Here is a 27,043-nt window from a genome sequence, read left to right as displayed (position 1 = left end):
GAAAATAATTTCCAGCAATTTCCCATAGCCTCTTTAGTTATAAATATTTTTTTCCGCAGCAGCTACGGCCAATACTTTCCAAGATACAGCCGAGAGCTATTCTCAGTGGGACACCCTGTACGGTACAATAAAAAGTATGGAACTGATACGGAACGGAAGCTTACGTATAGCGTTAATACAATAAAAAATACGGAACGGATATGGAATGAAAACGGAAGGTATAGTGAGAATCAACCTTTATTAAGGAAAAAAGAAGATTTCCAAAAAAAAATTCCTGTATATTTTTTTTCCGTGATTTTTTTCGATATTTTAAAATGTAGTTATTCTTCTTTAATTCGCGGAAGTACCGTAGTAGACTCTTTTTCTAAAAGCTCATTCTAATGTCGCTTACCGACACTAAAATGCTGTTTGTGTAAATTTTCAACGTGTCGATGATATTTATCGCACGCCATTCCGATTCCTTTTATTCCCCGCATAATATGAAAACGGCAGAACATGGTACTGTCCGTATGGACGATAATGTGGAGACGACGCGACTTTAAAGGCATCCCATGCCCTTTTTCATTGCCTCTCTGCTCGTCTACGAATTTAAATTTTATTATTTCAACGATATTACTTCGGAAAACTCGGCCGCGTCTTCCACCGTCTTTTAAGGCTCGACGATCGTTTAATTATGGACTTGAGTATGTTTAAAGCTTTTATATTTATCGAGTTAAACAGGTGGGGCATTAAAACAACAGCCGTATTAACGTTAAAAGATGGTGTGGGGATATGCCAGCTCCAGACCAAGACGACAAAAAGTCATAGGCTTACTTCTGGTGTTGAAATATACCTACTAACAATAATTAAAATAGGTACTATTTTGTCAAAAAAAAAATTGTAGTGTTACTACAAAATATGGAGAATTACAAAGCTTACGGACGTAACTCTTATCCCATTCTATTGTACAATGCTAAGGTACCATCCGAGGTACCACCGGCCGTCTTTCTCTCGAGCGCGCGCCGTTCAGTCGTCGACCACCGATTCAATGCAAATTAATCGCGCTCGGCTAATTAGATTCTCGATATAAAATCTATTGTCGTTTGTTTCGCGTTCGCTGCAACAAATTGGTACCGCGCCGCGTACCGCCGCGGTACGATCAAGTACCAGAGGCGGCGCTGACGGATAACTCCTAAAAAAATATCAACAATATATCGATAAGAGGATAATTCCGACTAGATAGGTGTTTATTATATTCTTTTGAAAGTATGGAATGTCAAGAGAATTCAAGAAAATCTCTGAACCTACGCTAGTGTAGGCTTATTTCTTCTGAAGTTTTTGAAAATGTTAGAAACAATTTTTATTTTTGTTTAGGGTACTGTCAGCAAAAAATATGACTCTGAACCTAAAATAATAACTGAGGTGTTGAAGCATTTTTTTAATTTCTCTCTTTGATGTAACTATTTTATTCCGCTTTGGAGACTCGCACTGTATACCCACAATTATTGCAAAATATCAAAACTAATACATACAGACCCTGTATACTTAATTTTTTTACTCGCTACTAGATATTTAAATTTGTATTTAACGTTTTGCGGTACCTCCTATATTTTACCTAATAATCGACCGTTTCCATACATAAAAGCGACCCTGTATATAGTATCTAGTGTTTTGTGCACAGCTCAGTCTGCAGTTATAAGTATATTATGTGCTACGCGAAAAGAGCTCGTTCCATTCTCATCACAATTTCGTTTTTTTCTTGCTTTAACTTGGCATCAATCGGTCGATCACGCGGCTCCCCTTTGTGCTACCGACTCTCTCTCTCTCTCTCTCTCTCTCTCTTGTAGAGAAAAACCAGCGCTCCGGCTCTACAGAGGAAGGCGATAAATCGCCACGGAGAGGCAATAGAATGCCCGGATAATTCGAGCGGTACGTCGGCAGACAGATTGCGCTCGGAGACGCGGCAGCAGAAGAAGAAGGAGCGGAAAAAACTGGCCAAGATTGATAATGGCTGGACGGACGCGAGATTCCAGCCGGAACATTCCGGGAGGTTTTTGTCCGTCCGGCCGGCGTTCCGGAGCAGGCGAAGCGTGGGAGTAGGAGACGAATATGCCTGATGGCCGCCAGTTGAATGGACCTTCCAACAAATACCATTTCTGGTCGATAATGATAGCAGAAATTAATATACTCGTACATATTAGTGAAGTGCTTTAAGCCCTTATGGTATACAAACCTCGGAATTCATTTACTGTGAATTTTATAGTCATACAGGGTTAGAGTCAAATATATTTTTACACTTATGTTTTAGTTTTTTTAAATAAAATGTTTTATTTTTGTTTAGTTCAGTGAATTTGCTCTAAAATTCCGGTTCCAAAAATACCTTAATACCATAGAGTATACTAAGTGGTTTTTGAATTATGACCACTTTCATGAGGACGTTAATCTAGACGTCCAGGAACCTTCGTATGAGAACTTCTAATCGAGACGATCGACTTATTGTAAGTTTATCGCTAAGAAACCGCCGCTTGCCAGCTTTTCAAATTTATAATGAATTGCACCTAAGGAACGTACATATTAACTAACGCACTATAAGAAGAAGACTAAATGAAGCAAATCTTATGTCATGAAGGCCTGCCTCGGGACCAGAACTAGATCTGTTGACTAGGACCAAAAGCAAAGGCATGGTCTTAATGTAAAAATTACGAAAAAATGTTAGTGCCTTCTTCACAAGCGAATATCTCCAACAAAAATAAAGCTAATGAGATGAACCAAGAAACAAACTATCGAGAAAGGATGTATCTAGATGATAAAATTAATTTTAAATTTCTTGCTGTTTTAACATATTCCACAGGATGTTCCAAACTTTCATAAAGATAACAATTTAAAAAAATACCATTTTGTGTTTCCTCGTGTAATTGACAGATAGGATACTAAAAACTAATTTAGCTACAAATTGTTTTCATCAAGGGCCACTAGAACACAATATATAAAACTTTAATATAGATAAAAATGCTAAGATGTCCGTTTTTCGTATCACTGCACCGGTAAGTGTAGTTTGGCAAAATTTCACACACTTTTCTGTCTGGTTTTGTCCCGTACTGTGCAGTTAAACGACGAAAAAATGAACGAAAACGAATGGCCAAGGGAAGCAAGCAAGCAAGCGGCATCGGTGGCAATTGGAGCTAATTAAGTTATACCCGGGTTTAATTAAGCTTTCTCGCGCTAATCTTAATTAAAGATAAACGATGGAACCGGTTACCAGTGGGAAAATATCCAATCGTATAGGTACGGCCAAAGTAGACACGCCCGGACTGTCCCTACATTGAAGCAAAAACGTGAATCAAACCATTTCTAGTATAGATTTTGTACAAATTTAGCATTTTTTTCTAATTTGGACTAAGGGATCCACCCTTAAATGTTCAATTTAAAGAACATAAAGATTATTTAGGAAAGGGAGATTTTCACAAATCTAAGATTTGTGAGCATTCATGGGACTCAGGGCACAGAACAATACACGGCAAAACTACAACGAAAGAAGCATAAATAAAAACAAAAGAAAAATAAAAGAGGCTTTTTTAAAACAATCTAATAAAAATAAATGTATTGCTCATGCATCTGTAGATGTTAGTAATGTATGGCAATCGCTTCTTTGATTTTAAAGAACATAACATAAATAAACATAACATACGTAAAATTTAAAAATAATCATACAGAAAGTTTGGGGCTTTTTGGTTTTACCTTATTAAGAAATTGTTATCAGGTAGTAATTGTTAATTTTGAAGTTTAACTTGATATAATGTCATTTTAGCAGAACGTCAACGTTCTGCTAAATGAAATTTAGTATTCGTTTGATTTTTGTGTGCGTCCGTACATTATTAGTTCTTCCAAATTTTTATAACTTGCCTTCTAGATACTCTGCTATTTTTGCGTTTATTAAAATATTTAAAATACTAAAGTAGTAGTGTTTTTTTTTAAATTGACGATTCTGTGCGTGTGCAGGTGTCAACATTTTTCCGAAAATTTGTGTGATTTTCCGATCTTTCAATTATTTAATTTTATGCGGTATATGGTCTATTTTTTTAATGGAAAATATTGAGAAGTAACAATTTTTCAGAGAGATGAGATGAACTTACAATTAATTTTAAAAATACATACGTATTTGTATTTTAGATGTTTTAGTAATAAGAATTAGTTGAACTTAATAATCATATTTAAGTAATGTGGTAATGTGGTTATCGAAGTAAAAAAAAAGTAAATGGGGTTATCGAAGTCAAATTTTGGGATGAGAAAATTAAATTGATTGATTAAAGTTTTACACGTGCCAATTTAAAAAAAAAGTTAACGATATTTGTATTTTGTTTATGCTAATTCTCTTACATGTAGATTTTTGCGAAGAAATATTTCATTTATTTTTTAAAGTAAATGCCAGTAAAAGCAAATACTATTTTTAAATACTAATACAAAGTAATAAAATGTAATACACATATATAATTTTGATTTCTATTTTTTATTTATATTTTTCTCCTATCACACAGAAAATTAATAAATATGTTTATATTTCATGATTTTAAAATTTGTTGTTAATATAACAAATTAGTTCTGTAATTATTATTATTTAATAAACCAACGTTGCCACAAAAAAATTAGAGACTATATTATTTTTAAATAGGATCTAATATAAATAATTTTGACTTCTAATTTGTTGTTTAAATTTTGCTACTACTTAAAAAAATGTTTATATTAAATGATTTTAAATTTTGGTGTTAATAAGTATAACAAATTATTACTGTTATTATTATTTATTAAACCAGTTTTGCTTAAAAACATTAAAAATCATTTTCCTACATCCAAAATAAAAAGTATTATTGAAGTGTAACAACAGAATATTAATAAAAAAAATGCAAAATATATAGTCATACTATCCCTAACTAACTATAATACCAAAGAATAATATTCTTTGCTAATACCAACTAATACGAATATACGGCAACAGCGCCGTTCATAATGTATTTTTGTGTAAATACTAGCCCCTCAATAAAAAAATAATGTGTCCTTATCTTTATCTGACTCAAAATCAAAGATGCCGGCTTTTTTCATACCATTACCACCGACCGCCAACCGCTGTCGGGTTTCTAGGAAAGAAACCTACGTCGCCGGGCGACAACGAAAATCCAGTTTATATTTTACTATAATCGATCCTGACGAATAAATGAATTTTACAAATGAATGAATTTTATAAATGAATGGTTTTTGCTGCCAAATTAATATATTTTAAGGCAGATGACGCATCTATTCGATATTTTTATTCGAATAGTTTTCGACGAATGTTTTCTTACTAGCTATCGAATTATTCGAATGAACTGCAACTATCGAATGTTTCGATAGTATTCATTCGATAGTTCCCACTACTAAGATTTTCTTGCAGTGGCGAAATACCCAGATAGGATTTTTTTGGAGATGAATCCGCCACATTCGACATTTTTTTAAAAAAATATTATAAAAAATCTATTAAAAAAAATCAAATACAAAAATATGTTGGCTACAGAATTCCAAAGAAAATAAGAGTGTCTAGGATACTGGATAGTCTGTGGTTAAAATTGGGCGAAAATAACACGACTTTTGGTCGAATTTATGTGGCCCGGACGCGAATAAAAATGTACCACCGTTCTCCTTTTTGCATAATTGTCACTGCTCTCGCGCGATTTAAATAATTATTGAACTTAAGCCATCATCGCTCCGATCAGTATTAATCGCTATGTACTCCTCCGAAATTAAGGAAAGGAAGGCCAGAAGACGGGGAAAAATAAAAAATCGAAACTAATTAAAAAGACTTAATGAAGCGAGGAGAGGTCGGGCATTTCCGGCATCGGTCGAGAGATTTGCAGAACAGCAGATTCCACAAAAAGGTACAACTCCGGTCATAACCGTATTAATGATGTAACCTTTGAATAAGAAGACTAAGGAAGGAGCATAATGCTATCCATGTATTTATGCATGGTGGGCGGAAAAGCCACCATAAAAGCTCTCTAGGGTGGGGATCCTTGACAGTTCTGTTTGACGATTCATTTGACACATTTGAATTTGATTTGAAATTTTGTGGATTTGTCAGTCTTTACGGAGCTTATTTTATGTTATTTATTATTTATTCTACTACTGATAGTTGTATAAAGGTAGTAAATCTAGATGGAAATTGTGGCAGAACTTAAATTAACAGTGACACTATCGCGATTTATCGAAAAAGACTCTAAAATAGTTGGTTGTGTAGCGTGCGGTAGATCTCGGCAAAAATTGAGTGAAATAATGGAACAACTTTTCGCTAGTAAGTGACTATATAATATACATACGTGTAGTAAACCGATCATTTATGAAATTCACTTAAATTAACTAAATTATATACTTTTCTTGCTTTTTTGCTTTTATTTATTACTTGTCAAAGATTAGATGTCAAAGAATTTAGATACGTTAATTTGACTTACCGGCTTCAGTAGCGTATCGGATGTTTGTGTTAATAAATACTTATTATAACTTATCTATTTTTATTAGAATTATATATTTTTATAACAATTTTAATAACTACCAACATTTATTCACAACGTAAAATAAAACAAAAAATTATTGAGTCTATCCCACGTCTACCCTACATCATAGTTTTATATTTTTTAAATAAAATTAGAACGACACTGATAAACCGGAATTTAAGTCGGCCATATTTGAGGCCCATCGCGGTGTACCTAAGATTTTTGATATGCTCCTTCCTTAGTCTTCTTATTCAAAGGATGTAACTAACCGTTAATGTCAAAATTAAATAATATGCATATAAATAAGTTGATAACAGAATTACAAACCTAATGAAACAAAAATATACAGAGTGGTTCGAACTGTATTCCGGAAACTTCGGCAGCATATTCTGCAGATAAAAATAAGTAAAAAAGTTCGTATAAATGTATGTCCTAAAATGCTTAGTTTCGGAGATATAGGGTGTAGAAGTTTCATTTTTATTTCGATTTTTTCCAAATAATTTTTGAAGTAACGTCAATATTTGGATGAAAATTGGTGTCTGGGAGTTTTTCGACATGAGAAATTTGCTTTTGACCTACATGTGTTTTAACTGGTTTGAAGAGTAATAGCTTTTCATCCATTCCTGTATAAAACTACTGAGTGAAAAAATGTACATTTCCGTGATTTTTTACGTAAAAAATGTCTCTCGGTAAAAAAAATCGCTACGAGCAACCGTTCTCAAAATATTTAGAATGGAAATAGTCATTACATGTCATTATTGACAAAAAAAAATAAACAGGTTGAGTAGATAATTATTTGACTGAAATAATAAATTTGTGAAATTTTTATTTTTTTAAATTAATTATAATTTTTCCTGCCAAAAAATGATGATAAAACAGTTTCTGTTGAATTTATGATTTCAGTCAAACTCTTTGGTCAGTATTGATAGTTTTGATTCCAAATATCTCGAGAACCATTACTCGTAGCGATTTTTACCAAGAGACCTTTTTTACGTAAAAAACGTCGTAAGTGCTTATTTCTTACTCAGTAGTTTTATCCAGGTACGGACGAAAAGTTATTAGGCTTGAAACCAGTTAAAAAATATGTAGGTGGAGCCCTCTCCAAGTAGGAGTCATTTTGACATCAAAATCAAATTTTTCATGTCAAAAAACTCCCAGACACCAATTTTCATCCAAATATTGACGTTACTTCCGAAATTATTTGGAAAAAATCGAAATGAAAATGAAACTTCTACACCCTGTATCTCCGAAACTAAGCATTTAGGGACATACATTTATACGAACTTTTTTACTTATTTTTATTTGCAGAATGTGTTGCCGAAGTTTCCGGAATACAGTTTGGACCACCCTGTAGAGTAATTTTGTATAAAATATGATTTTCACAACTTCCGAAAAAGTTACTCTGGTTAAATGGAATTTTGCTGGAAATAGTATTCTGTGTTAGATATGTTCGCAGCTCAGTCATAGTAGACAGACAATGCAGGACAGACATTACCGAATAATCAACAGTTCAAAGAATAATCCAAAGATTAGAAAAAAGGCATGGCATTAAGCAAATGTAAGTGTAAAGATAAAGAGAGAGAGAGAGAGAGAGAGAGAGAGAGAGAGAGAGAGAGAGCATCTTCCACCTTCCTCAGATTGTCGCATGAACGGGTCAATCTTATAAGTAGATATAATTTTGTTGAGATAAATTTGTTAGAATGGCCATTCTGAAGAAAATCTGTTTTAGTATTGTGTAGTTTAGTAAAAGGCTCATAAAAATCATGTTTCTAGATCACTCATAAAAATTAAACCTATTTTTACATGAGCTAAGAGTCTAAAATCTCCAAAAAAAATCCAGAATTCTTGGGTGATTTAAAAAAACTTTTTACACATATTATCGATATATTTGCTGAAAGTACCATTAAATGTTATGATAATGTTATTCGATCGCACCTATCGAGCCTATCAAGCGTCGTTTGAATGGTTCCCATCACACAATTTCCCCGATAACGATCAGGACACGGCCAACAAAACTCCGATAATTGGATGCTAACGTTTATAATTAGTTTAATTAAATTCCTAATTCACCGGCCAAGATTGTTTATGTTGCGCGCCGTGTCCAGTATCGGACGCCATTAATATTATGGGAGAGGTCGATTAAAAAGAAAGTTCGATATTATTAAAGAGATTTAGAGTTTTTGTAAAAGTCTTTTCCCCCCAGAATCTGCATTTGCTTTTGTTTCTTAGCCTCAATCTCCCTTGTGTCCCTTGGTGAGCTGGCAGTGTTGGCACCCAGAGTAAGGGGACTTAAACTGAAAATTTTATTTTTAAACTGTACAGGGTGGCGCCTCTCATACGCCGCGGAAGCTCCAAGGAGAACGACAGTTTGTATTGAAATGAAATTTTGTAAGCATATGTAGGTTAATTCAGAGCATTTTTTAAAAATATAAAGAGTTCTATAGGTTGTCCCCAAAAAAAGTTACGTATCAAAGTTGTGTTTTTTGTAACGGAACACCCTATATATTAATTGATTTTCGAATTCTGGGAGAAAAATAAAGGTGAGTTTTATAAGAGAAGTATATGACTAAAATGTAAGGTTTTTGACATATTTAACATTTTCTAGAAATAAAAAGCAATTTTTAAATTGCAATAAAAGCTACCTAATTTGGAATTTACCCGGTATAGCCTAATACGTAGTTAAATTAACTATTGTATTTTAAATCAAATTAAAACTTGATCCAAGAAGTTATACAGGGTGAGACAAAATTAATATTGAACATTGGTCACCTATAAAAGCATGTTACTCTCTTATTTTAAATGGAACACCCAGTATATTATTCCGATATTCAATGGAGAATTCATGTCTCTTCAAAATACTATTAAGGTTGCCTACCCCTCAAACAAAAATTTTCCTAGATATTTTTATTTACATGATTTGATCTGAGTAGATCTTTATTATTTGACTTTTTTAAAATTTATTGATTTGTAGTTACTGACGCAAAATCATAAAAATTAAAATATCTGGAAAAATCTTTATCTGAGGGATAGGCAACCTTAATAATATTTTGAATATATATATATAAATTCCCCATCGAACACCGGAAAAATATACTGGGTGTTCCATTTAAAATAAAGGAGTAACTTGCTTACAAAAGTGACTAATGTTCCATATTAATTTTGTCTCACCCTGTACAACTTTTCGGGTCAAATTTCAGTTTTGTTTAACATACAATAGTTACTGTAATTAAATATCATGCTATACAAGGTCAACTAAAATTTAGGTAGCTGTTATCGAAATTTAAAATTTACTCTTCATTTTCACAAAATGTGAAATATGTCAAAATCCTTAGATTTTAGATATATGCTTCTTTAATAAAACTCACCTTTATTTTTTCCTAGAATCCGAAAATCAATTAATATATAGGATGTTCCATTAGAAAAAATACAACTTTGATAACCAACCCTGTATAATTTTATATATTTTTATAAAATGCTTTCAGTTAACCTACATATGCTGCCAAAATTTGTTTGATATAAACTACCGTTCTTCTTGGAGCTTCCGCGGCGTATGAGAGGCGCCGCCCTGTATAATATTGTTTAATATTGTTAACAGAAAAAAAATCCAAATATATCGTTTTAAACCAGGAAGAAACGTACGAAGTCGGAATAAGAGACAGAACTAGGAAACGACGCGACTTTCCGCCATTAACAAACATTCTCTCTATGTACCGAGCGTTCCCGGCAGCCGCGTCCGTATCTATCGATAAATAACTTAATAATTGTATCTCTTCGGCGAGCAGGCAGAAGGGAAAAAGCCGCGATAGCAGCGCGATAGGCATCGGAAAAAGTGGCCAGATGGGGCTGCAGATCGGTGCACGTGTTTATTAGGGACCCATGCCGTTCTTTTTTCGGCGCGACGGCGATTGTATGTAAAACAGGCCAATTACTTTAATTTGTTTACGATCGATGTGGCTATCGGTTGCAGAGGCGGAACAAGAAAATCTTTTGTAATCGCAACACATTTTTCTATGCACGTCATCTGACTAAATGAAAATTTGGCAAAAACGATTTTTTTTGTATCCATGTTTATTTTTACGTCTCTTAATTTTACTTGTCTATCAGATTCTACAGTAACCTCACCATTCATTCCACATTAAAGTTAACTTCATCGATTTGAATCGTTTCAACGGTTTTTAACACAGCTATTCTGTAAGCATATTCCCAATGAATGAATGAATGAACGCGAAGAAAATCATGGCCCTCAAGCAAAATTACCCATCGCCGCTAAAAGTCAATTTTGAACGGCGCGGCAGTGGTACTTAGGCTGGGTACTCGGTCCTGCGTTCGAGAGCGGGGTATCATTAGCCCGGGTTTGGTAGTACTGGCTGTTATTAGACGGTAGCCCGCGGCCATGCCCTCCGACCATCACCTGCTGGAAGAGAGTTAAGAGCAGCGCCTCGCAAGAAACAGCAAGTGTTTTAAGTCGTTTGGGGTATAATATGAATTTTTCCTCAGTACTATTCGTATTCTATTTATTCATTTTTTAACTGAAAGGTCAAGGGAAAAAGGTAGACAACTCAATTCCCCTCCAAAGTGTGAAAAGCATAGAAACAGAAAATTGGCTGCAGGCCTGGAAATAGTAATAGAGATTTGTTAGAACTAGGTAGGGTATCTTTTAAATGTATTATTTTATTTTAATATAGGTATTAGATAAAATACCTATTGTAACATACAAAACGTACGAACTCAACAATGACTTGCCTGGTTCTAAAATAAAATAAAAGGTTTCTGTGCTCATCGCCTGTTGATCTCTCCATGAATAAACTAAACGTATCTATACTGACTCACTGATTAATGATGATCCTGCTCAAACCACCCAACGTAAGAAGCTCAATTTTGGCATACAGGTTGATTGTAGGGTGTAGAGGTTCGATAAGAAGGGATTATTCGAAATTCCAGTCCCAAGGGGGTGAAACCACCCCTCAAATATTACAATATTTTTTATTTAAAAAACGGTCAAGTTTCCGAAAAAACGCTTTACTTTGTTTTTTTACATATTTTAAGATTTTTTAAAAATGTTTACAGGGTGTTTCGAAAAATCTGGTCATTAATTATTCACGATCCTGCTTAAAGCGCTTGACGTAAAAAGCTGATTTTTGGAAAACGGATTGACTTTAGGGTGTAGAGGTTCAATAAGAAAGGATTTTTCGAAACTCGAATTCTAAGGGGGTGAAACCACCCCTCAAATATTACAATATTTTTTATTTAAAAACCTTTGAGTTTTTCGGAAAAACTCTTAAACACGTATATTTTATTTTGTTGTTTTATATATTCTAAGATTTTTTAAAAATTTATTCAGGGTGTTTCATAAAATATGACCATTGAGTAATCACGATTCTGCTTAAACTGCTTGACGTTTAAAGCTGATTTTTGGCAAACGGATTGACTGTGGGGTGTAGAGGTTCGATAAGGAGGGGTTTCTCGAATCTCAAACTCCAAGAAGGAAAAACGCCCCTCAAATATTACAATATTTGTTATTTAAAAAAAGGTTAGTCTTTCGGGAAAACGCTTGGACACGCATAATTTATTTTATTTTTTACATATCTTGAATTTTTTTTAAAAAATCATACAGGGTGTTCCAAAAAGTTGAGTAATTATTGATTAACCACGATTCTGCTTAAACTGCTTGACGTAAAAAGCTTATTTTTGACAAACGGATTTTTCGAAAGTCAAACTCCAACGAGATAAAACAACCCCTCAAATATTACTCAATGTAAGAAGTTATATAATAATATCACCATATTGTTTTTTCTCATGCTGATATAAATGTGAGAAAATTTTATCCAATTTGTATGTTAATGGAAATTCTTGCTTTGCTTTATCATCACCATTACAAATGATTAATTCGACGCGAACGAAGTCGCGGGTACACGCTAGTACTTATATATCTATATTCTATAAATGTTTATCAACTGTAGACGGAGCAATATTATATTAATACATATCAATAGTGTCTGTACCAACTAAAAAGTTAAAATTTACCCTCTAAGGTATATATTTTCTTTAGCTTTAAATATAAACTAGAAAAAATTAAAATAATTCACCGCGTACCCTAATCATATAGTACTTAGCGTATAGGTAAAATTTCGCAAAATATCGATAATGCTCCATGCATAATTCATTTTTCAACAAGATCGGACGTTTAATGTACCGCGGCCAGTTGAAATTTGCCCTAATTTTAATGTAACAACATGTGGTTAGGTCCTAGTCGGTTTACCTAAATGTATGCAATACGCTGTGGGCTAGTGCGATACTGGATCGGCGGTCGAGACGAAAACGTTCAATAATGGTAGTACTAGCTATAATTTTAGAAAAAATAAACCAAGAATTTTTTGATACGAGACACGAATCTTGATGCGCTGACTTTTTTTAGCAAGCTATTAAGTAAAAACTCCTGTAAGATAATGTAAATGGTGTAGTAAGACTCTGTACGTATAAAGCTCAAACCTTGCCGTGCAACAAATCAATTGAAAGCCAGAAAAAACATATTTATCTGCTAGCAATTTGATAAGAAGTGCGCGTGGTCAAACCACAGACAGGAAGTACTCGGTGGTAACGACAACCAGTTACTCCTTGTCCAAACTATATAAACCAAAGCAAGATGGAGTGGCCACCGAACGAGATTCCTCTGGCTGATAAGAGAATCTTTGCATATCGTTTTCTAACGGCTCGATCTGAGACTGACGCGTTCCCAATGAGTGGGTGTTAAGAAAATAACTGCGGAAAACGGGATTGGAAGTGTCCTAGTAACAGGGTTGGGATCGTCTATCTTGTATTTTGACGTAGATTAACTTTATGTAAGAAAGCACGAGAAAACAACTATACTTAAAAAAGTGTAGTTGGAGGTGTGTTCATTGCAGGACATTGACATATTTATTTTAAATCAATAATCAACGAGAAGATTCGCATAATTTAACAGAATTACTGTAAATTACTATAAATAATAACAAAACATGTTAAAAATCAAAATTTGCAGACTGAAAATGCAGGAACAGAAAATGTGCAAATTACTTAAATCTATGGCCATTAAAAATGCATTCTATTTTTCCCTTTGAATAAGAAGACTAAGGAAGGAGCATAATGCTATCCATGTATTCATGCATGGTGGGCGGAAAAGCCACCATAAAAGCTCTCTAGGGTGGGAATCCTTGACAGTTCTGTTTGACGATTCATTTGACACATTTGAATTTGATTTGAAATTTTGTGGATTTGTCAGTCTTTACGGAGCTTATTTTATGTTATTTATTATTTATTCTACTACTGATAGTTGTATAAAGGTAGTAAATCTAGATGGAAATTGTGGCAGAACTTAAATTAACAGTGACACTAATTAGAAATTAACAGTGACACTGTCGCGATTTATCGAAAAGACACCTAAAATAGTTGGTTGTGTAGCGTGCGGTAGATCTCGGCAAAAATTGAGTGAAATAATGGAACAACTTTTCGCTAGTAAGTGACTATATAATAAACATACGTGTAGTAAACCGATCATTTATGAAATTCACTTAAATTAACTAAATTATATATTTTTCTTGCATTTTTAGCTTTTATTTATTACTTGTCAAAGATTAGATGTCAAAGAATTTAGATACGTTAATTTGACTTACCTGCTTCAGTAGCGTATCGGATGTTTGTGTTAATAAATACTTATTATAACTTATCTATTTTTATTAGAATTATATATTTTTATAACAATTTTAATAACTACCAACATTTATTCACAACGTAAAATAAAACAACAAATTATTGAGTCTACCCCACGTCTACCCTACATCATAGCTTTACATTTTTTAAATAAAATTAGAACGACACTGATAAACCGGAATTTAAGTCGGCCATATTTGAGGCCCATCGCCCAGATTTTTGATATGCTCCTTACTTAGTCTTCTTATTCAAAGATTTTTCCAGAAAACCTATAAAAAACTATTTAAGGGTTTCTCTGTCCATCGCCTGTTGATCTCTCCTTGTTTTTCTTAAAAAAAACTACACATATCAACGTTTTCTAAGTGTTTTATCAACTGTAGACAGCAATATTAGATTAAGATACATATCAGTGGTTTCTGTACCAACTAAAAAGTTAAAAATTGCCCCCGTATATTTATTTCCTTCATCTTTAAATATGAACTAGAAAAAATCAAGTAATGCACCGCGTACCCTAATTGTATGACTTTCGATCATACAGTACTTATACGTACGGTTAAATTTTAAATCCTTTAATTCAATAGCGGTTAGTAACAAGTTTCACTTCTAATATGCGCACAGAGTACACACTTTTTTTTTTCTTTTGATATGTTTTTTTCAGTGTTGGCAAATATTCTTTTTTTCTCAATAACAAGGGGCCGTCTTCTGCCGGAAAAACAAAAAAACTGGCAACTGGTAAAGATTTATATGGAGGATTCAGCGTCTCTAAGTTATTATTAGGTCTTTTGAAAAAGATACGACTGGAGATTGTAACCTAGAGATCAGAAAGGAGGACTACAATCCGTCTGTAAGGGTTTACAAATCTATACTAATATATAAAATCCTTAAGTGACTCACTGATTAATCACGATCCTGCTCAAACAACAATTAAACAACAAAACAACCAGTTACTCCTTTTTACTGTTGTTTGTTTTTGTTTTTTTTTATTGTTGTTTTGTTGTTTTTTTTATTTTGTTGTTTTTTTAACATGTTTTGTTATTATTCAACGTAAAAAGCTCAATTTTGGCATACGGGTTGATTCTAGGGTGTAGAGGTTCGATAAGAAGGAATTTTTCGAAATTCCAGTTCGAAGGGGGTGAAACCACCCCTCAAATATTACAATATTATTTATTTAAAAAACGGTCAAGTTTCCGAAATAACGCTTAAACACGTATATTTTATTTTGTTTTTTACATATTTTAAGGTTTTTTTTAAAAATGTATACAGGGTGTTTTGAAAAATCTGGTCATTGACTAATCACGATCCTGCTTAAAGCGCTTGACGTAAAAAGCTGATTTTTGGAAAACGGATTGACTGTAGTGGTGTAGAGGTTCGATAAGAAGGGATTTTTCGAAACTCGAATTCTAAGGGGGTGAAACCACCCCTCAAATATTACAATATTTTTTATTTAAAAACCTGTGAGTTTTTCGGAAAAACTCTTAAACACGTATATTTTATTTTGTTGTTTTACATATTTACAAGGTGTTTCATAAAATATGACCATTGAGTAATCACGATTCTGCTTAAACTGCTTGACGTTTAAAGCTGATTTTTGGCAAACGGATTGACTGTGGGGTGTAGAGGTTCGATAAAGAGGGGTTTCTCGAATCTCAAATTTCAAGGGGGTGAAAAAGCCCTTCAAATATTACAATATTTGTTACATATTTAAAAAACGGTTAGTCTTTCGGGAAAACGCTTGGTCACGCATAATTTATTTTGTTTTTTTACATATTTTGAAATTTTTAAAAAAATCATACAGGGTTTTCCAAAAAGTTGGGTAATTGGTTAACCACGATTCTGCTAAAAAACAACAACACGCTAGTTAACAAATAAATCAATAATAATATTTTATGGCCTAAGCCCAACCCTGCCGTTTAATATTACTCCACTTGGTTTTTTTTTCCTTTTTCGCGCTAGTGCTGCCCCCTCTCTGATAACTAATGGCGGGTAACCGGTAGGAATTTTAACGATTCGGGGCAACGCAGACCGAGGCATTGTGGTGGATTTATGCGACCCGGTGGGGTACTACCCGGTGGAACGCAACGCGCGCTCCAAATCGCTTCTCATATTTATATATTTTCTTATTTGCGCGACTCCATCTACAGTGCGGCGATCCGCGCACTCCTTTATTTGTAATTAGCGTCAGCGTCTTGTCTTTGTTCCGAGCGAGCCGAACGGCGGTACCGCCGAGATGATATAGTACCACCGGCGACCGGTTACAGCAGGCGTGCAAAAAAGTCAACTCGAACACAGTTTTCGTCGAAAGTAGTTCTGAAATAGGTGAAAATATATAAAAATGAAGAAAAAACAGTTTTTTGTGTTCAAATCTACAATATAGCGTGAGCTGCCGATGATTTTACTGTTAATACACACAACCAAACTGATCTGGAATCACTCTCTATTTCTGACTAAATTTTTTGCAATAAAAAAAATGGTATACAATTTTAAGATATGGCTTTGTGTTCTAAATAAACATGACAATAAAGAATAAAAAATACCATCAAAATACCATCTGACTGATAAATTTGACATTGAAAGAGAATCAACAAAAATCCAGAATCCTTTTCAAGAGACTTTACTATTAAATATAAATAAAGCTTTATTGTACAAAAAGCCAAAATAGCTTCATCGACGAAGCATTTAAAAAACAGACAAAAGCACAAAAAATATCATACAATTAAAAAAAAATACGTTATTAAAATCACAAATAGAACATACATACATACATTGCAGAACACAAAAAAAAACATGTCAATAAAAATTTTACAGTTTTAAAATTGGAAATGGTTATAATCACTTAATAGTTATAAAATATTAAATACTAGACTTAAATACTAGACTTTCAAACCAGTGTTTGAGATGATCAAAATTTTAAAATTTACAATTGATCAGGATTAAACATCAACAAAAAAGTCGTTTGCCGCATATAGGGCTCTCTCCAGTAAGTATGATTTCAGAGCTTGGCGAAATGCGGGACAGAATGATAGCGACTTGATTTCCAAAGGCAGATGATTATACATTTTTTTGGCATTGTACAGTACTGAGCCTTTAAGTAGCTCTGAGCTCGAGGTTGGCAGATAAAGATCGTGCTCCGCATTCCTAATTGGATAGTTGTGAGGTGGCCTTTCGGGAATAGCAGATATGTGCTTGCGGATTAAGCAAACGGATTCAAAAATGAATAAAGAAGGAAGTCAGTATTTTGAAATTTTTAAAGAAATTCTGGCAGTGAGTTCTACTGTTCAGTACCAATAAATATCGAACTGCTCTCTTTTGAAGTTTGAAAATACGATCAAATTGTGTCGCGCAGCAAGTACCCCATAGTGGAAGAGCATAACGAAGATGCGACTCAAAAAAAAGAGCATAATAGACTAGATTCTAGAGGTTGATAAGTTAAGTTCCTTAGAAACTGATCTTAGCGCAAAACAGGCAGCGCTTAGTTTCTTTGATAAAGCTTCGATGTGCAAGTCTCATTTTAACGAGTCCACTCAGATATTACTATTCACAATCTATGTATTTAAGTTCCAAATCAGCTTAAACAAATATCATGCTGAGTTAATATAATATCGGTTCTGTTCCTATTCCACTGTTGCGTAACGAAAAATAAAAACCGCCTCTATTGACATTTTCGATATCGCTCCCAATAATCGACGTACCGACAATTATTTTTTTCTTTTAATTTTAATCCGTCACTAATAAGATTTACCGAGAAGATTAATTTAAAATAGGTTACAGCGCGACTTGGCAAAGGCCGCCGTTCTAGCGTTTAACACCCACATGTATTAAAATTCCATTTGCAGATTACTTTATTCAAATTTACATTTTCATTTTACTAATTAATATTTCTTTGCCATTGGAAAAATAAATAAACATTTAATAGAAATAAAAATGAGGGTCAAGTTGTAGATATTGCTCGATTATTGATTGTAAAGTTATGTAGAATTTTACCAATCTTCAAGAAATTATGCAAGATTAATGGTAGGAAATAGATGTGTTTTAGCGCACACAAAAAATAATTAAGAGTAAGAACATCTCTAGAGGTTTAAAAATAAGAATGTACCAAACAACGATACGACCAATAGTGCTGTATGCATGTGAAACGTGGACGTTCAATGCAGCGGAAAGTTCGAGGCTAGAGATTTGGGAAAGAAAAATACTGAGGAAGACTTTTGGAGGAAAGAAGATGGACCAGAAGAACAAATGAAGAATTAAAGCAACTATATCGGGCACCGAGTATAACGGAAGTAGCAAGAGCACAAAGACTGAGATGGCTGGGACACATTGAAAGAATGGCTGAAGCAAGAATTCCTAGTATGATAATGAAACGCGAAATAGGGAAAGAGAAGGAGGGGTAGACCGAGAACCAGATGGAAAAAGGATGTTGAAGAGGACTTGAGAACGATAAGAGTGGATGGGTGAAGAATAAAAGCGAAAGACAGAAACAAATGGAGAAAGTTAACCAATCAAGCCATGAGTGAGCCTTTTAGCACAGAATATCTAGCTACGCATAGCTAGCTACGCCTTTAGCACAGAATATCTAGCTACGCGTAGCTAGATATTCTGTGCTTTTAGGCTTCTAGAGCAATTACCGGAAGTCAAATGATTACCGTCTTTAGTTAACTCACGATTTTCCTATTCCCTCAACATATCCAATTCCTACCGTACAACATCGTAAATTTTCGTTAATTAGAAAGCATAACAAATAAACGTTTTATGACATAGTCGGCACAAGCACTAAACTTATAGTTATTTGTCAATAATTAATTTTTAAAGCCCTGCACCAGCTCGTTTTTGTTTTCCCAACAACCGACGTTGTAACAAAAATTTATGTCCTACTGTTTTATTGTAAAATAAATCTTCGTGTTTTTTCTTTATAGTTTCGTGTCAGTCCTTAATTAGTGGGCCGTATATTTTTTTATAACGGGTTTTATACGAAATCCTATAAACAATATTATGTTATCTAGTATATTAAAGATTATGATAGCAAAAACAAAATATTTTTCTTGTTAAACGAGAAAAAAAACAAACCTGAAGGTATAGTGTTAAAAATAATGAAAAATAAATATTTTTAAACTAGCGTGTACCCGCGACTTCGTTCGCGTCGAATTAATCATTTGTAATGGTGATGATAAAGCAAAGCAAGAATTTCCATTAACATACAAACTGGATAAAATTTTCTCACATTTATGTCAGCATGAGAAAAAAACAATATGGCGATATTATTATATAACTTAGGGGTAGTTTCATCTCGTTGGAATTTGACTTTCGAAAAATCCGTTTGCCAAAAATAAACTTTTTACGTCAAGCAGTTTAGGCAGAATCGTGGTTAATCAATAATTACTCAACTTTTTGGAACACCCTGTATGATTTTTTTAAAAAAATTAAAATATGTAAAAAAAACCAAATAAATTATGCTTGTCCAAGCGTTTTCCCGAAAGACTAACCGTTTTTTAAATAACAAATATTGTGATATTTGAGGGCCGTTTCGCCCTCTTGGAATTTGAGATTCGAGAAACCCCTCCTTATCAAACCTCTACACCACACTGAATATAAATTATTTATCGATATATGTAGTTTGATAAAAACTATTCCCATTTGATAAAGTGGACAAATATTCATCTAGTTTTGACGCACTTTATATATTCCCTGCAATATACAGTACCTTTGTACAAATCAAATGTAAAATATACTGTATAGAAAAGTTAATTTTTTAAAATGGCCATATTTTAAAAAACATTGGTATTATTTGACATATAAAAGTTATTTTAAAATTTTAGTGTAATATTCCCTGCATATTTTATATTTCAAATGGAAGTGAAACTATATAACACTTGAAAACGAGATATGAAGCTAATTTACACAACCCTGTATTTTAAATAACTGGGTAACGGCATCACAGAGAGTCATTCATAGAGCAGAAATAGTTATGTTTCAGTTCTATATCAACCAAATTTTACTATCATCACAAAACAACATAATTACAATACAGTCAATCCGTTTGCCAAAAATCAGCTGTAAACGTCAAGCAATTTAAGCAGAATCGTGATTAATCAATGACCAGATTTTTCAAAACACCCTGTATACATTTTTAAAAAATCTTGAAATACGTAAAAAAACAAAGTAAAATATACGTGTTTAAGCGTTTTTTCGGAAACTTGAGCGTTTTTAAATGGTGGTTTATACTCTTGGAACTGGGATTTCGAAAAATCCCTTCTTATCGAACTTCTACATCCTAGAATCAACCTGTATGCCAAAATTGAGCTTCTTACGTTGAGTGGTTTGAGCAGGATCGTGATTAATCAGTATGTCAGTCACTTAAGGATTTTATATATTAGTATAGATATAATTTTAGATTTCAGATTTCAGAGATATAGAATAAGGGAAAATGAGCTTGGACCAGTGCGATAACCAGGGGGGATAAGAAAATCATAATTGCTATTAATTTATGGATTTATTGAACCAAACGGCGTTCATTCTCATTCTCCACACCCCTATATCTCTGAGAAAAAAACACATCGAATTTCAATTTTTGAAAAACCTAATTTCCATATAAAACAATGGTCTGCCATTTGTGAAAATGATAGAACTATGACATATAATACAACCGCAGGTGTCTTTAAAAATATATATATATATAGACTCGGCCTTGTTTGACCTAAATTTTCTGTTTCCGATTTCGTGTTGTGTAGCAGCTATAACAAATAGCTTTACGAAAATTAAACTATCGAAAAAGTGCTGTAGTGTGGCAGCGATTCTAATCGATTATATCGAATACCTAGAGGAAAAAATGCCAGATATCGACATCGATATGCCGTGCGCATTGTTCTGTCCGGCCTAATGATATCGGCGCATTGTGGACAGTCGGCGGCAATTTGTTTCGATCTGATTAGCGATCATTGTGTACGACTATATTAATGCCATAAACAACGGACTGGTACTTCCAGCAGAGCTTTCACCTGGTGGCGGGTCGTACGATACGGTATAGTGCGGGAGCTAAAACCATTTTTTTTTGAATATTAATAATGTCTAATTTTTGGTGCTGCCAGATTGCCCAGAGGATGCACTGACAACCCATGCTGATGATGAATAGACATCAATTCAAATTCTGGACAATTTTTTTTACAATTTATTGATCTATCGATCTATCGGTTTATTGATTTGATTTATTGATTTATTGATTTATTGATTTATTGATTTATTGATTTATTGATTTATTGATTTATTGATTTATTGATTTATTGATTTATTGATTTATTGATTTATTGATTTATTGATTTATTGATTTATTGATTTATTGATTTATTGATTTATTGATTTATTGATTTATTGATTTATTGATTTATTGATTTATTGATTTATTGATTTATTGATTTATTGATTTATTGATTTATTGATTTATTGATTTATTGATTTATTGATTTATTGATTTATTGATTTATTGATTTATTGATTTATTGATTTATTGATTTATTGATTTATTGATTTATTGATTTATTGATTTATTGATTTATTGATTTATTGATTTATTGATTTATTTATTTATTGATTTATTGATTTATTGATTTATTGATTTATTGATTTATTGATTTATTGATTTATTGATTTATTGATTTATTGATTTATTGATTTATTGATTTATTGATTTATTGATTTATTGATTTATTGATTTATTGATTTATTGATTTATTGATTTATTGATTTATTGATTTATTGATTTATTGATTTATTGATTTATTGATTTATTGATTTATTGATTTATTGATTTATTGATTTATTGATTTATTGATTTATTGATTTATTGATTTATTGATTTATTGATTTATTGATTTGGGATTTGATTTGATTTGATTTATTGATTTATTGATTTATGGATTTATGGATTTATGGATTCATGGATTTATGGATTCATGGATTTATGGATTTATCGATTTATCGATTTATCGATTTATCGATTTATCGATTTATCGATTTATCGATTTATCGATTTATCGATTTATCGATTTATCGATTTATCGATTTATCGATTTATCGATTTATCGATTTATCGATTTATCGATTTATCGATTTATCGATTTATCGATTTATTTATTGATTAATTGATAGGATAGACGTATCTGCTTTAATAATATAGACGTATATAGACGTATCTGCTTTAAAAAACTAAAGTGTTCTCATAATAGTTTGAATTTAAATATTTTAAACAGTTCTTATTCTTTGTTTTTTTTTTTTTTTGCTTCCGACGACGGATAGAGATAAACTTTCCGAAACGTAAGCATATTTTTCTTTGTTAGGCAAATTTGTATAACTGTAAACATAACTTCTGATAAGCAGTGTCCGTTTAGGTTTAGGGCCAGAAGTGTTTACAAAAAATAACTATTTTATTTTGTAGATTTTCTTGCAGTGCAGTAGCGAAATACCCATAAAGAATTTTTTTTTTGGAGAAAATTGAACATGCTGAAGAAAATCTATAGGAACAGTTTTTTCAATAACTAAATTATAAAATAGTTTCCCATTTGTTACTAATTTTTTGACACGACCTGTACAGGGTGTCCCACTAAGAATAACTCTAGGCTGTATCTCGGACAGTGTTGGCCGTGGGGCATACGGAAAAAAATATTTATAACTAAAAAGGCTATGAGAAATTGCTGGAAATTATTTTCAAGTTTCTAGAACGGCCGCTACAGGGCGCAACGGCTATGGCAAGTCAAAAAATAGAATTTTTATAAAATGTTGTCTAAATAGGGGTTACTATAAATATTAGCTTCATAATTTAGCAATCAAATAATAATACTTTCATTTTTTTTTCTCGTAATATTAACTATTATTGAATGCTAATCGATTAAATAAAATAAACCCGTTTCCTACACCGGTAACGACTTGTTCAGAATGGGTCGGCTTCGAACCACAGATTAGATATTCCCGTTGCGATTATTTGTTTATTTAAACGGTCGATCTTTGCGGTTCGGACAGATGGATGGACCTGTTAGCCGGCCGCCGGATTAATCAACTGCCCATGTGAACCTGACCTCGCTAGAAGCTTTAGGCTGATGCGGCAGGAGGGCCTGCGCCTTTCCAAATACGTACACTCAAAAAAAATGATTCAACCATAAAAAATCAGTCTAAGAAAATATGCTTGAATCAGTCCAATCAGTCTAAAAATTTTTTGTATGCCGCTCGCGTGTTATAACATATAAGTCACTTGAACTAAAATACATAAATAACTATTTTTCTAAAAGGGTGAAGAAATTTGGAAAATTATAAACGCGATTAACCAGCATAGAACAAGGATTTTTTTTATTAAGAATGCATTTTTCTGAAATGAAACCAAAATGAAATTAAAACCAAGAACGCCTATAGTCTCATAAACAAAGCCGTGGTTGTGTAATTCGATAGATGCGACCAACAGAAATGTGTGGTGGTAAATTGAGCGATGGTTATCGGCCATAAATTCCGGCTTAATTACGCAAAGCCCCCGTATAAAATGCCAGAGAGAGAGAGAGAGAGATAGGTGAGACAGCCCAGGTTCCCATATGGGACGACTACCGAGCAATAACAGATAACCATCTACACGATCGTCAGTAAAAACTGACCAACACTTCATATCGTACCGAAACAACTCTGTAGCTCGTTGGAATGAGATTTGACACCATATCTGGGTCGTACTTTGTCTAATAATTCATCTTTTGGTGGTGGTGGTGGTTTGGTAAGGGGGTATGGGAGGGGGTTAAAATTTTAAAAAAATCGTAACTCCAAAATTACAGTAGCTAGCGAAACGCGGTTTTCAATTTAAGATTAGGAATAATATTTGCCACAAAATTTGTAATAACATCAAAATCCGTCAAAGTCGCAGTTTTTGAGATATTCCGTGTGTCCGTAGTCCGTTTTTAAGAAAATCGTGTGAAGAACTCCAAACTCCCATCGGACGCGACCCCAGGTGGCGGACAGGGGAAATAACCGCGGACCAAAATTGGAAACATTCCTTTACTTTGAAACTAAAAGAACTGCCTATCGACTTTTTATTAACATATTTTAGTATGAGCGGCTATACGTGCCTCCCGGCGCCAATTTTTTCTAATTAGAACTGAAACATCGTTATCGTATAAATGTGGAAAATAAAAATGGCGCCAAGTAAGGAAAAAAAGTGTAGCAGAAGAGAGATTGGTATGCGCGGGCCCCAACGAAGGAAGAAGCCGAAGGCATGCGAATAACACGCGGCGACAAATAAAGTTTTCGAAGGTGTCAATGAGCAGAATAAACCCCGCTAAAATATTTGTTCGTAGAACGCCGCCACGGCAGAAAGAACGTCTTGTTTATTGTTATGATTGGTTGTAAAATGGACGGAAAATGACGTAAGCTGCGTTCCTATATGCCTCAAGAAATAACATCGTACGTAGACCGACGAGTAGCGACAGAAACCGTCGACCAAATTTTCTTTTTCTCTTTTTTGTCGTGTTTGACAGATAGACAATCTAACTAACAAGTGGTCCTATAAACATGGTATACACTGCTGCATTAACTTGGTCTCTCCTTAGACCTGATACCGGTACACAGCATTTTTTGTATATTTTTCGATGAGAAATCATCTCCTTAAATTTGGCGGTACATTTTTCGAACACCCTGTAAAAAAATGACAATTTTAGATAGTTTAAAGTAACCATTTTTATAATTTAACTTCACTGATTTAAGTATTTTGTTATAAATATTATTCCTTTAATATCAAAGAAACGATTGCTGTACATTACTAACCTCTACAGATGCATGGGCAATACATTTATATTTATTAGAGTGTATTAAAAAGCCTCTTTTATTTTTCTTTCAGAGGCAATCGTTCCTTTCATAATAATTTTTGCGTTGTTAAAATCTGCTCTGTGCCCTGTGTCCCATGAATGCTGATAAATCTTTTTTAAAAATTTGTGCTTTGAAGGGTATTCGTATGTTATATTGTTTTCCTATCCCTATTTTTTCCGAAACGCTTCGTATATATGGAATTATACTTTCCGAAACGTTAAAGAATTTTTTTTTTGGTCCGTTATGCAAATTTGTTTATCAGTAAACCACTGCAGACAAGCTGATCTTCGTTGGATTACCGCTGCAGTGTTTACAGAAAATAACTATTTTATTTTGTGAAGATTTTCTTACAGTGGCGAAATACCCACAGAATTTTTTTGGAGAAATGCAGTGCCTCCTGATTCTGGAACGCGCTGGTTCGATTCTCGGTCCCGTAAACATCGCGCAAACGAGTTCGATCCGCGTAAATAAGATCGGCGACGTCGTATAATCCGCGATGGGAAAGCGTTACCGCTTAATAAGCGACTAAAATACGCGGGAATTATACGCGGCAAAGCGCCTGATTTATCGGATCTCGCGCGGATCCTCCAATTAAAAACAAACAGAAAACCATTATTTCTAGGGTTCCGTACCTGAAAAGGAAAAAAAAGTCCGTCTGTCTGTCAAGACCCTTTATCTCGGGAACGCGTGGAAGTATTGAGCTGAAATTAAAACTATATGTTCAGGTCTACAGTCTCTACATCTATGCGATGGCTATGGAAGGAAGATCGCTGTCATTTTATGTGTAAATTTATATGGGAAATGTCATCGATCGCCATTTCCCATCCAACTGGGCGCCGATTTTTTTTCCATATCGACAGAATAAAGTATTTTATAAATGTAATGTAATATTTAAGCAGAATATAAATTAAAATAATATGCATCAATTATTATATTGTGCATTTATTTTATTGTATGTATCATATCGGTCCTTGTCAAAATTATTTTATACGATCCTTATGCAGAAATAAATTTATTAAAAATAATTGGTATTTTTTTAAATTACAACTGTTTATCGAAGTTGATATAATCGTAGTCACATAGTGTATTCCGCCTTTTCATTAAGATCCTAGGTCACTTCGTGAAGCGTCGGTTAGGTTAGCAGTTTATGTTATTAGGATAATTTTTTTATTAAGTGACTAGGCTCTTCATGAAAAAACGGAATACACTATGAGCACTATGAGACTACGATATAATATAACACGAGACGAGACGACTAATTATATATACTGCAGTCCCGATACGCATATGGGGACTGCATATCCGGACTGCAGATCGGATCCGCATATCCGGACAGCATATCCGATACGCATATGCGTACTGCAGATCCGGACTGCGGATCAGATACGCATATCCGGACTGTAGATCGTATACGCATATCCGGACAGCATATCGAATACGCCTATCCGTACTGCAGATCCGGACTGCATATCGGATACGCATATCCGTACTGTAGATCCGGACTGCAGATCAGATACGCATATCCGGACTGCAGTTCCTGACTGCACATCGGATACGCATATCCGTACTGCAGATCCGGACCTGCATATCGGATACGCATATCCGTACTGCAGATCCGGACTACTGATCAGATACGCATATCCGGACTGCAGTTCCGGACTGCAGATCAGATACGCATATCAGGACAGCATATCTGATACGCGTATCTGAACTGCAGATCCGATACGCATATCGGGACTGCAGATCCGATACGCATATCCGGACGGCATATCGAATACGCATATCCGTACTGCACATCCGGACCGCATATCAGATACGCATATCCGGACTGCAGATCGGATACGCATATCCGGACTGCAGATCCGGACTGCAAATCAGATACGCATATCCGGACTGCATATCGGATACGCATATCCGGACTGCAGTTCCGGACTGCAGATCAGATACGCATATCCGGACTGCATATCGGATACGCATATCCGTACTGCAGATCCGGACTGCAGATCAGATACGCATATCCGGACTGCAGATCTGATACG

Source organism: Sitophilus oryzae, unplaced genomic scaffold (genome assembly GCF_002938485.1).
Source record: "Sitophilus oryzae breed Bouriz unplaced genomic scaffold, Soryzae_2.0 scaffold_1621_pilon_pilon, whole genome shotgun sequence".
Classification (NCBI taxonomy): Eukaryota; Metazoa; Arthropoda; class Insecta; order Coleoptera; family Curculionidae; genus Sitophilus; species Sitophilus oryzae.
Note: the sequence above shows the minus strand (reverse complement) of the source record.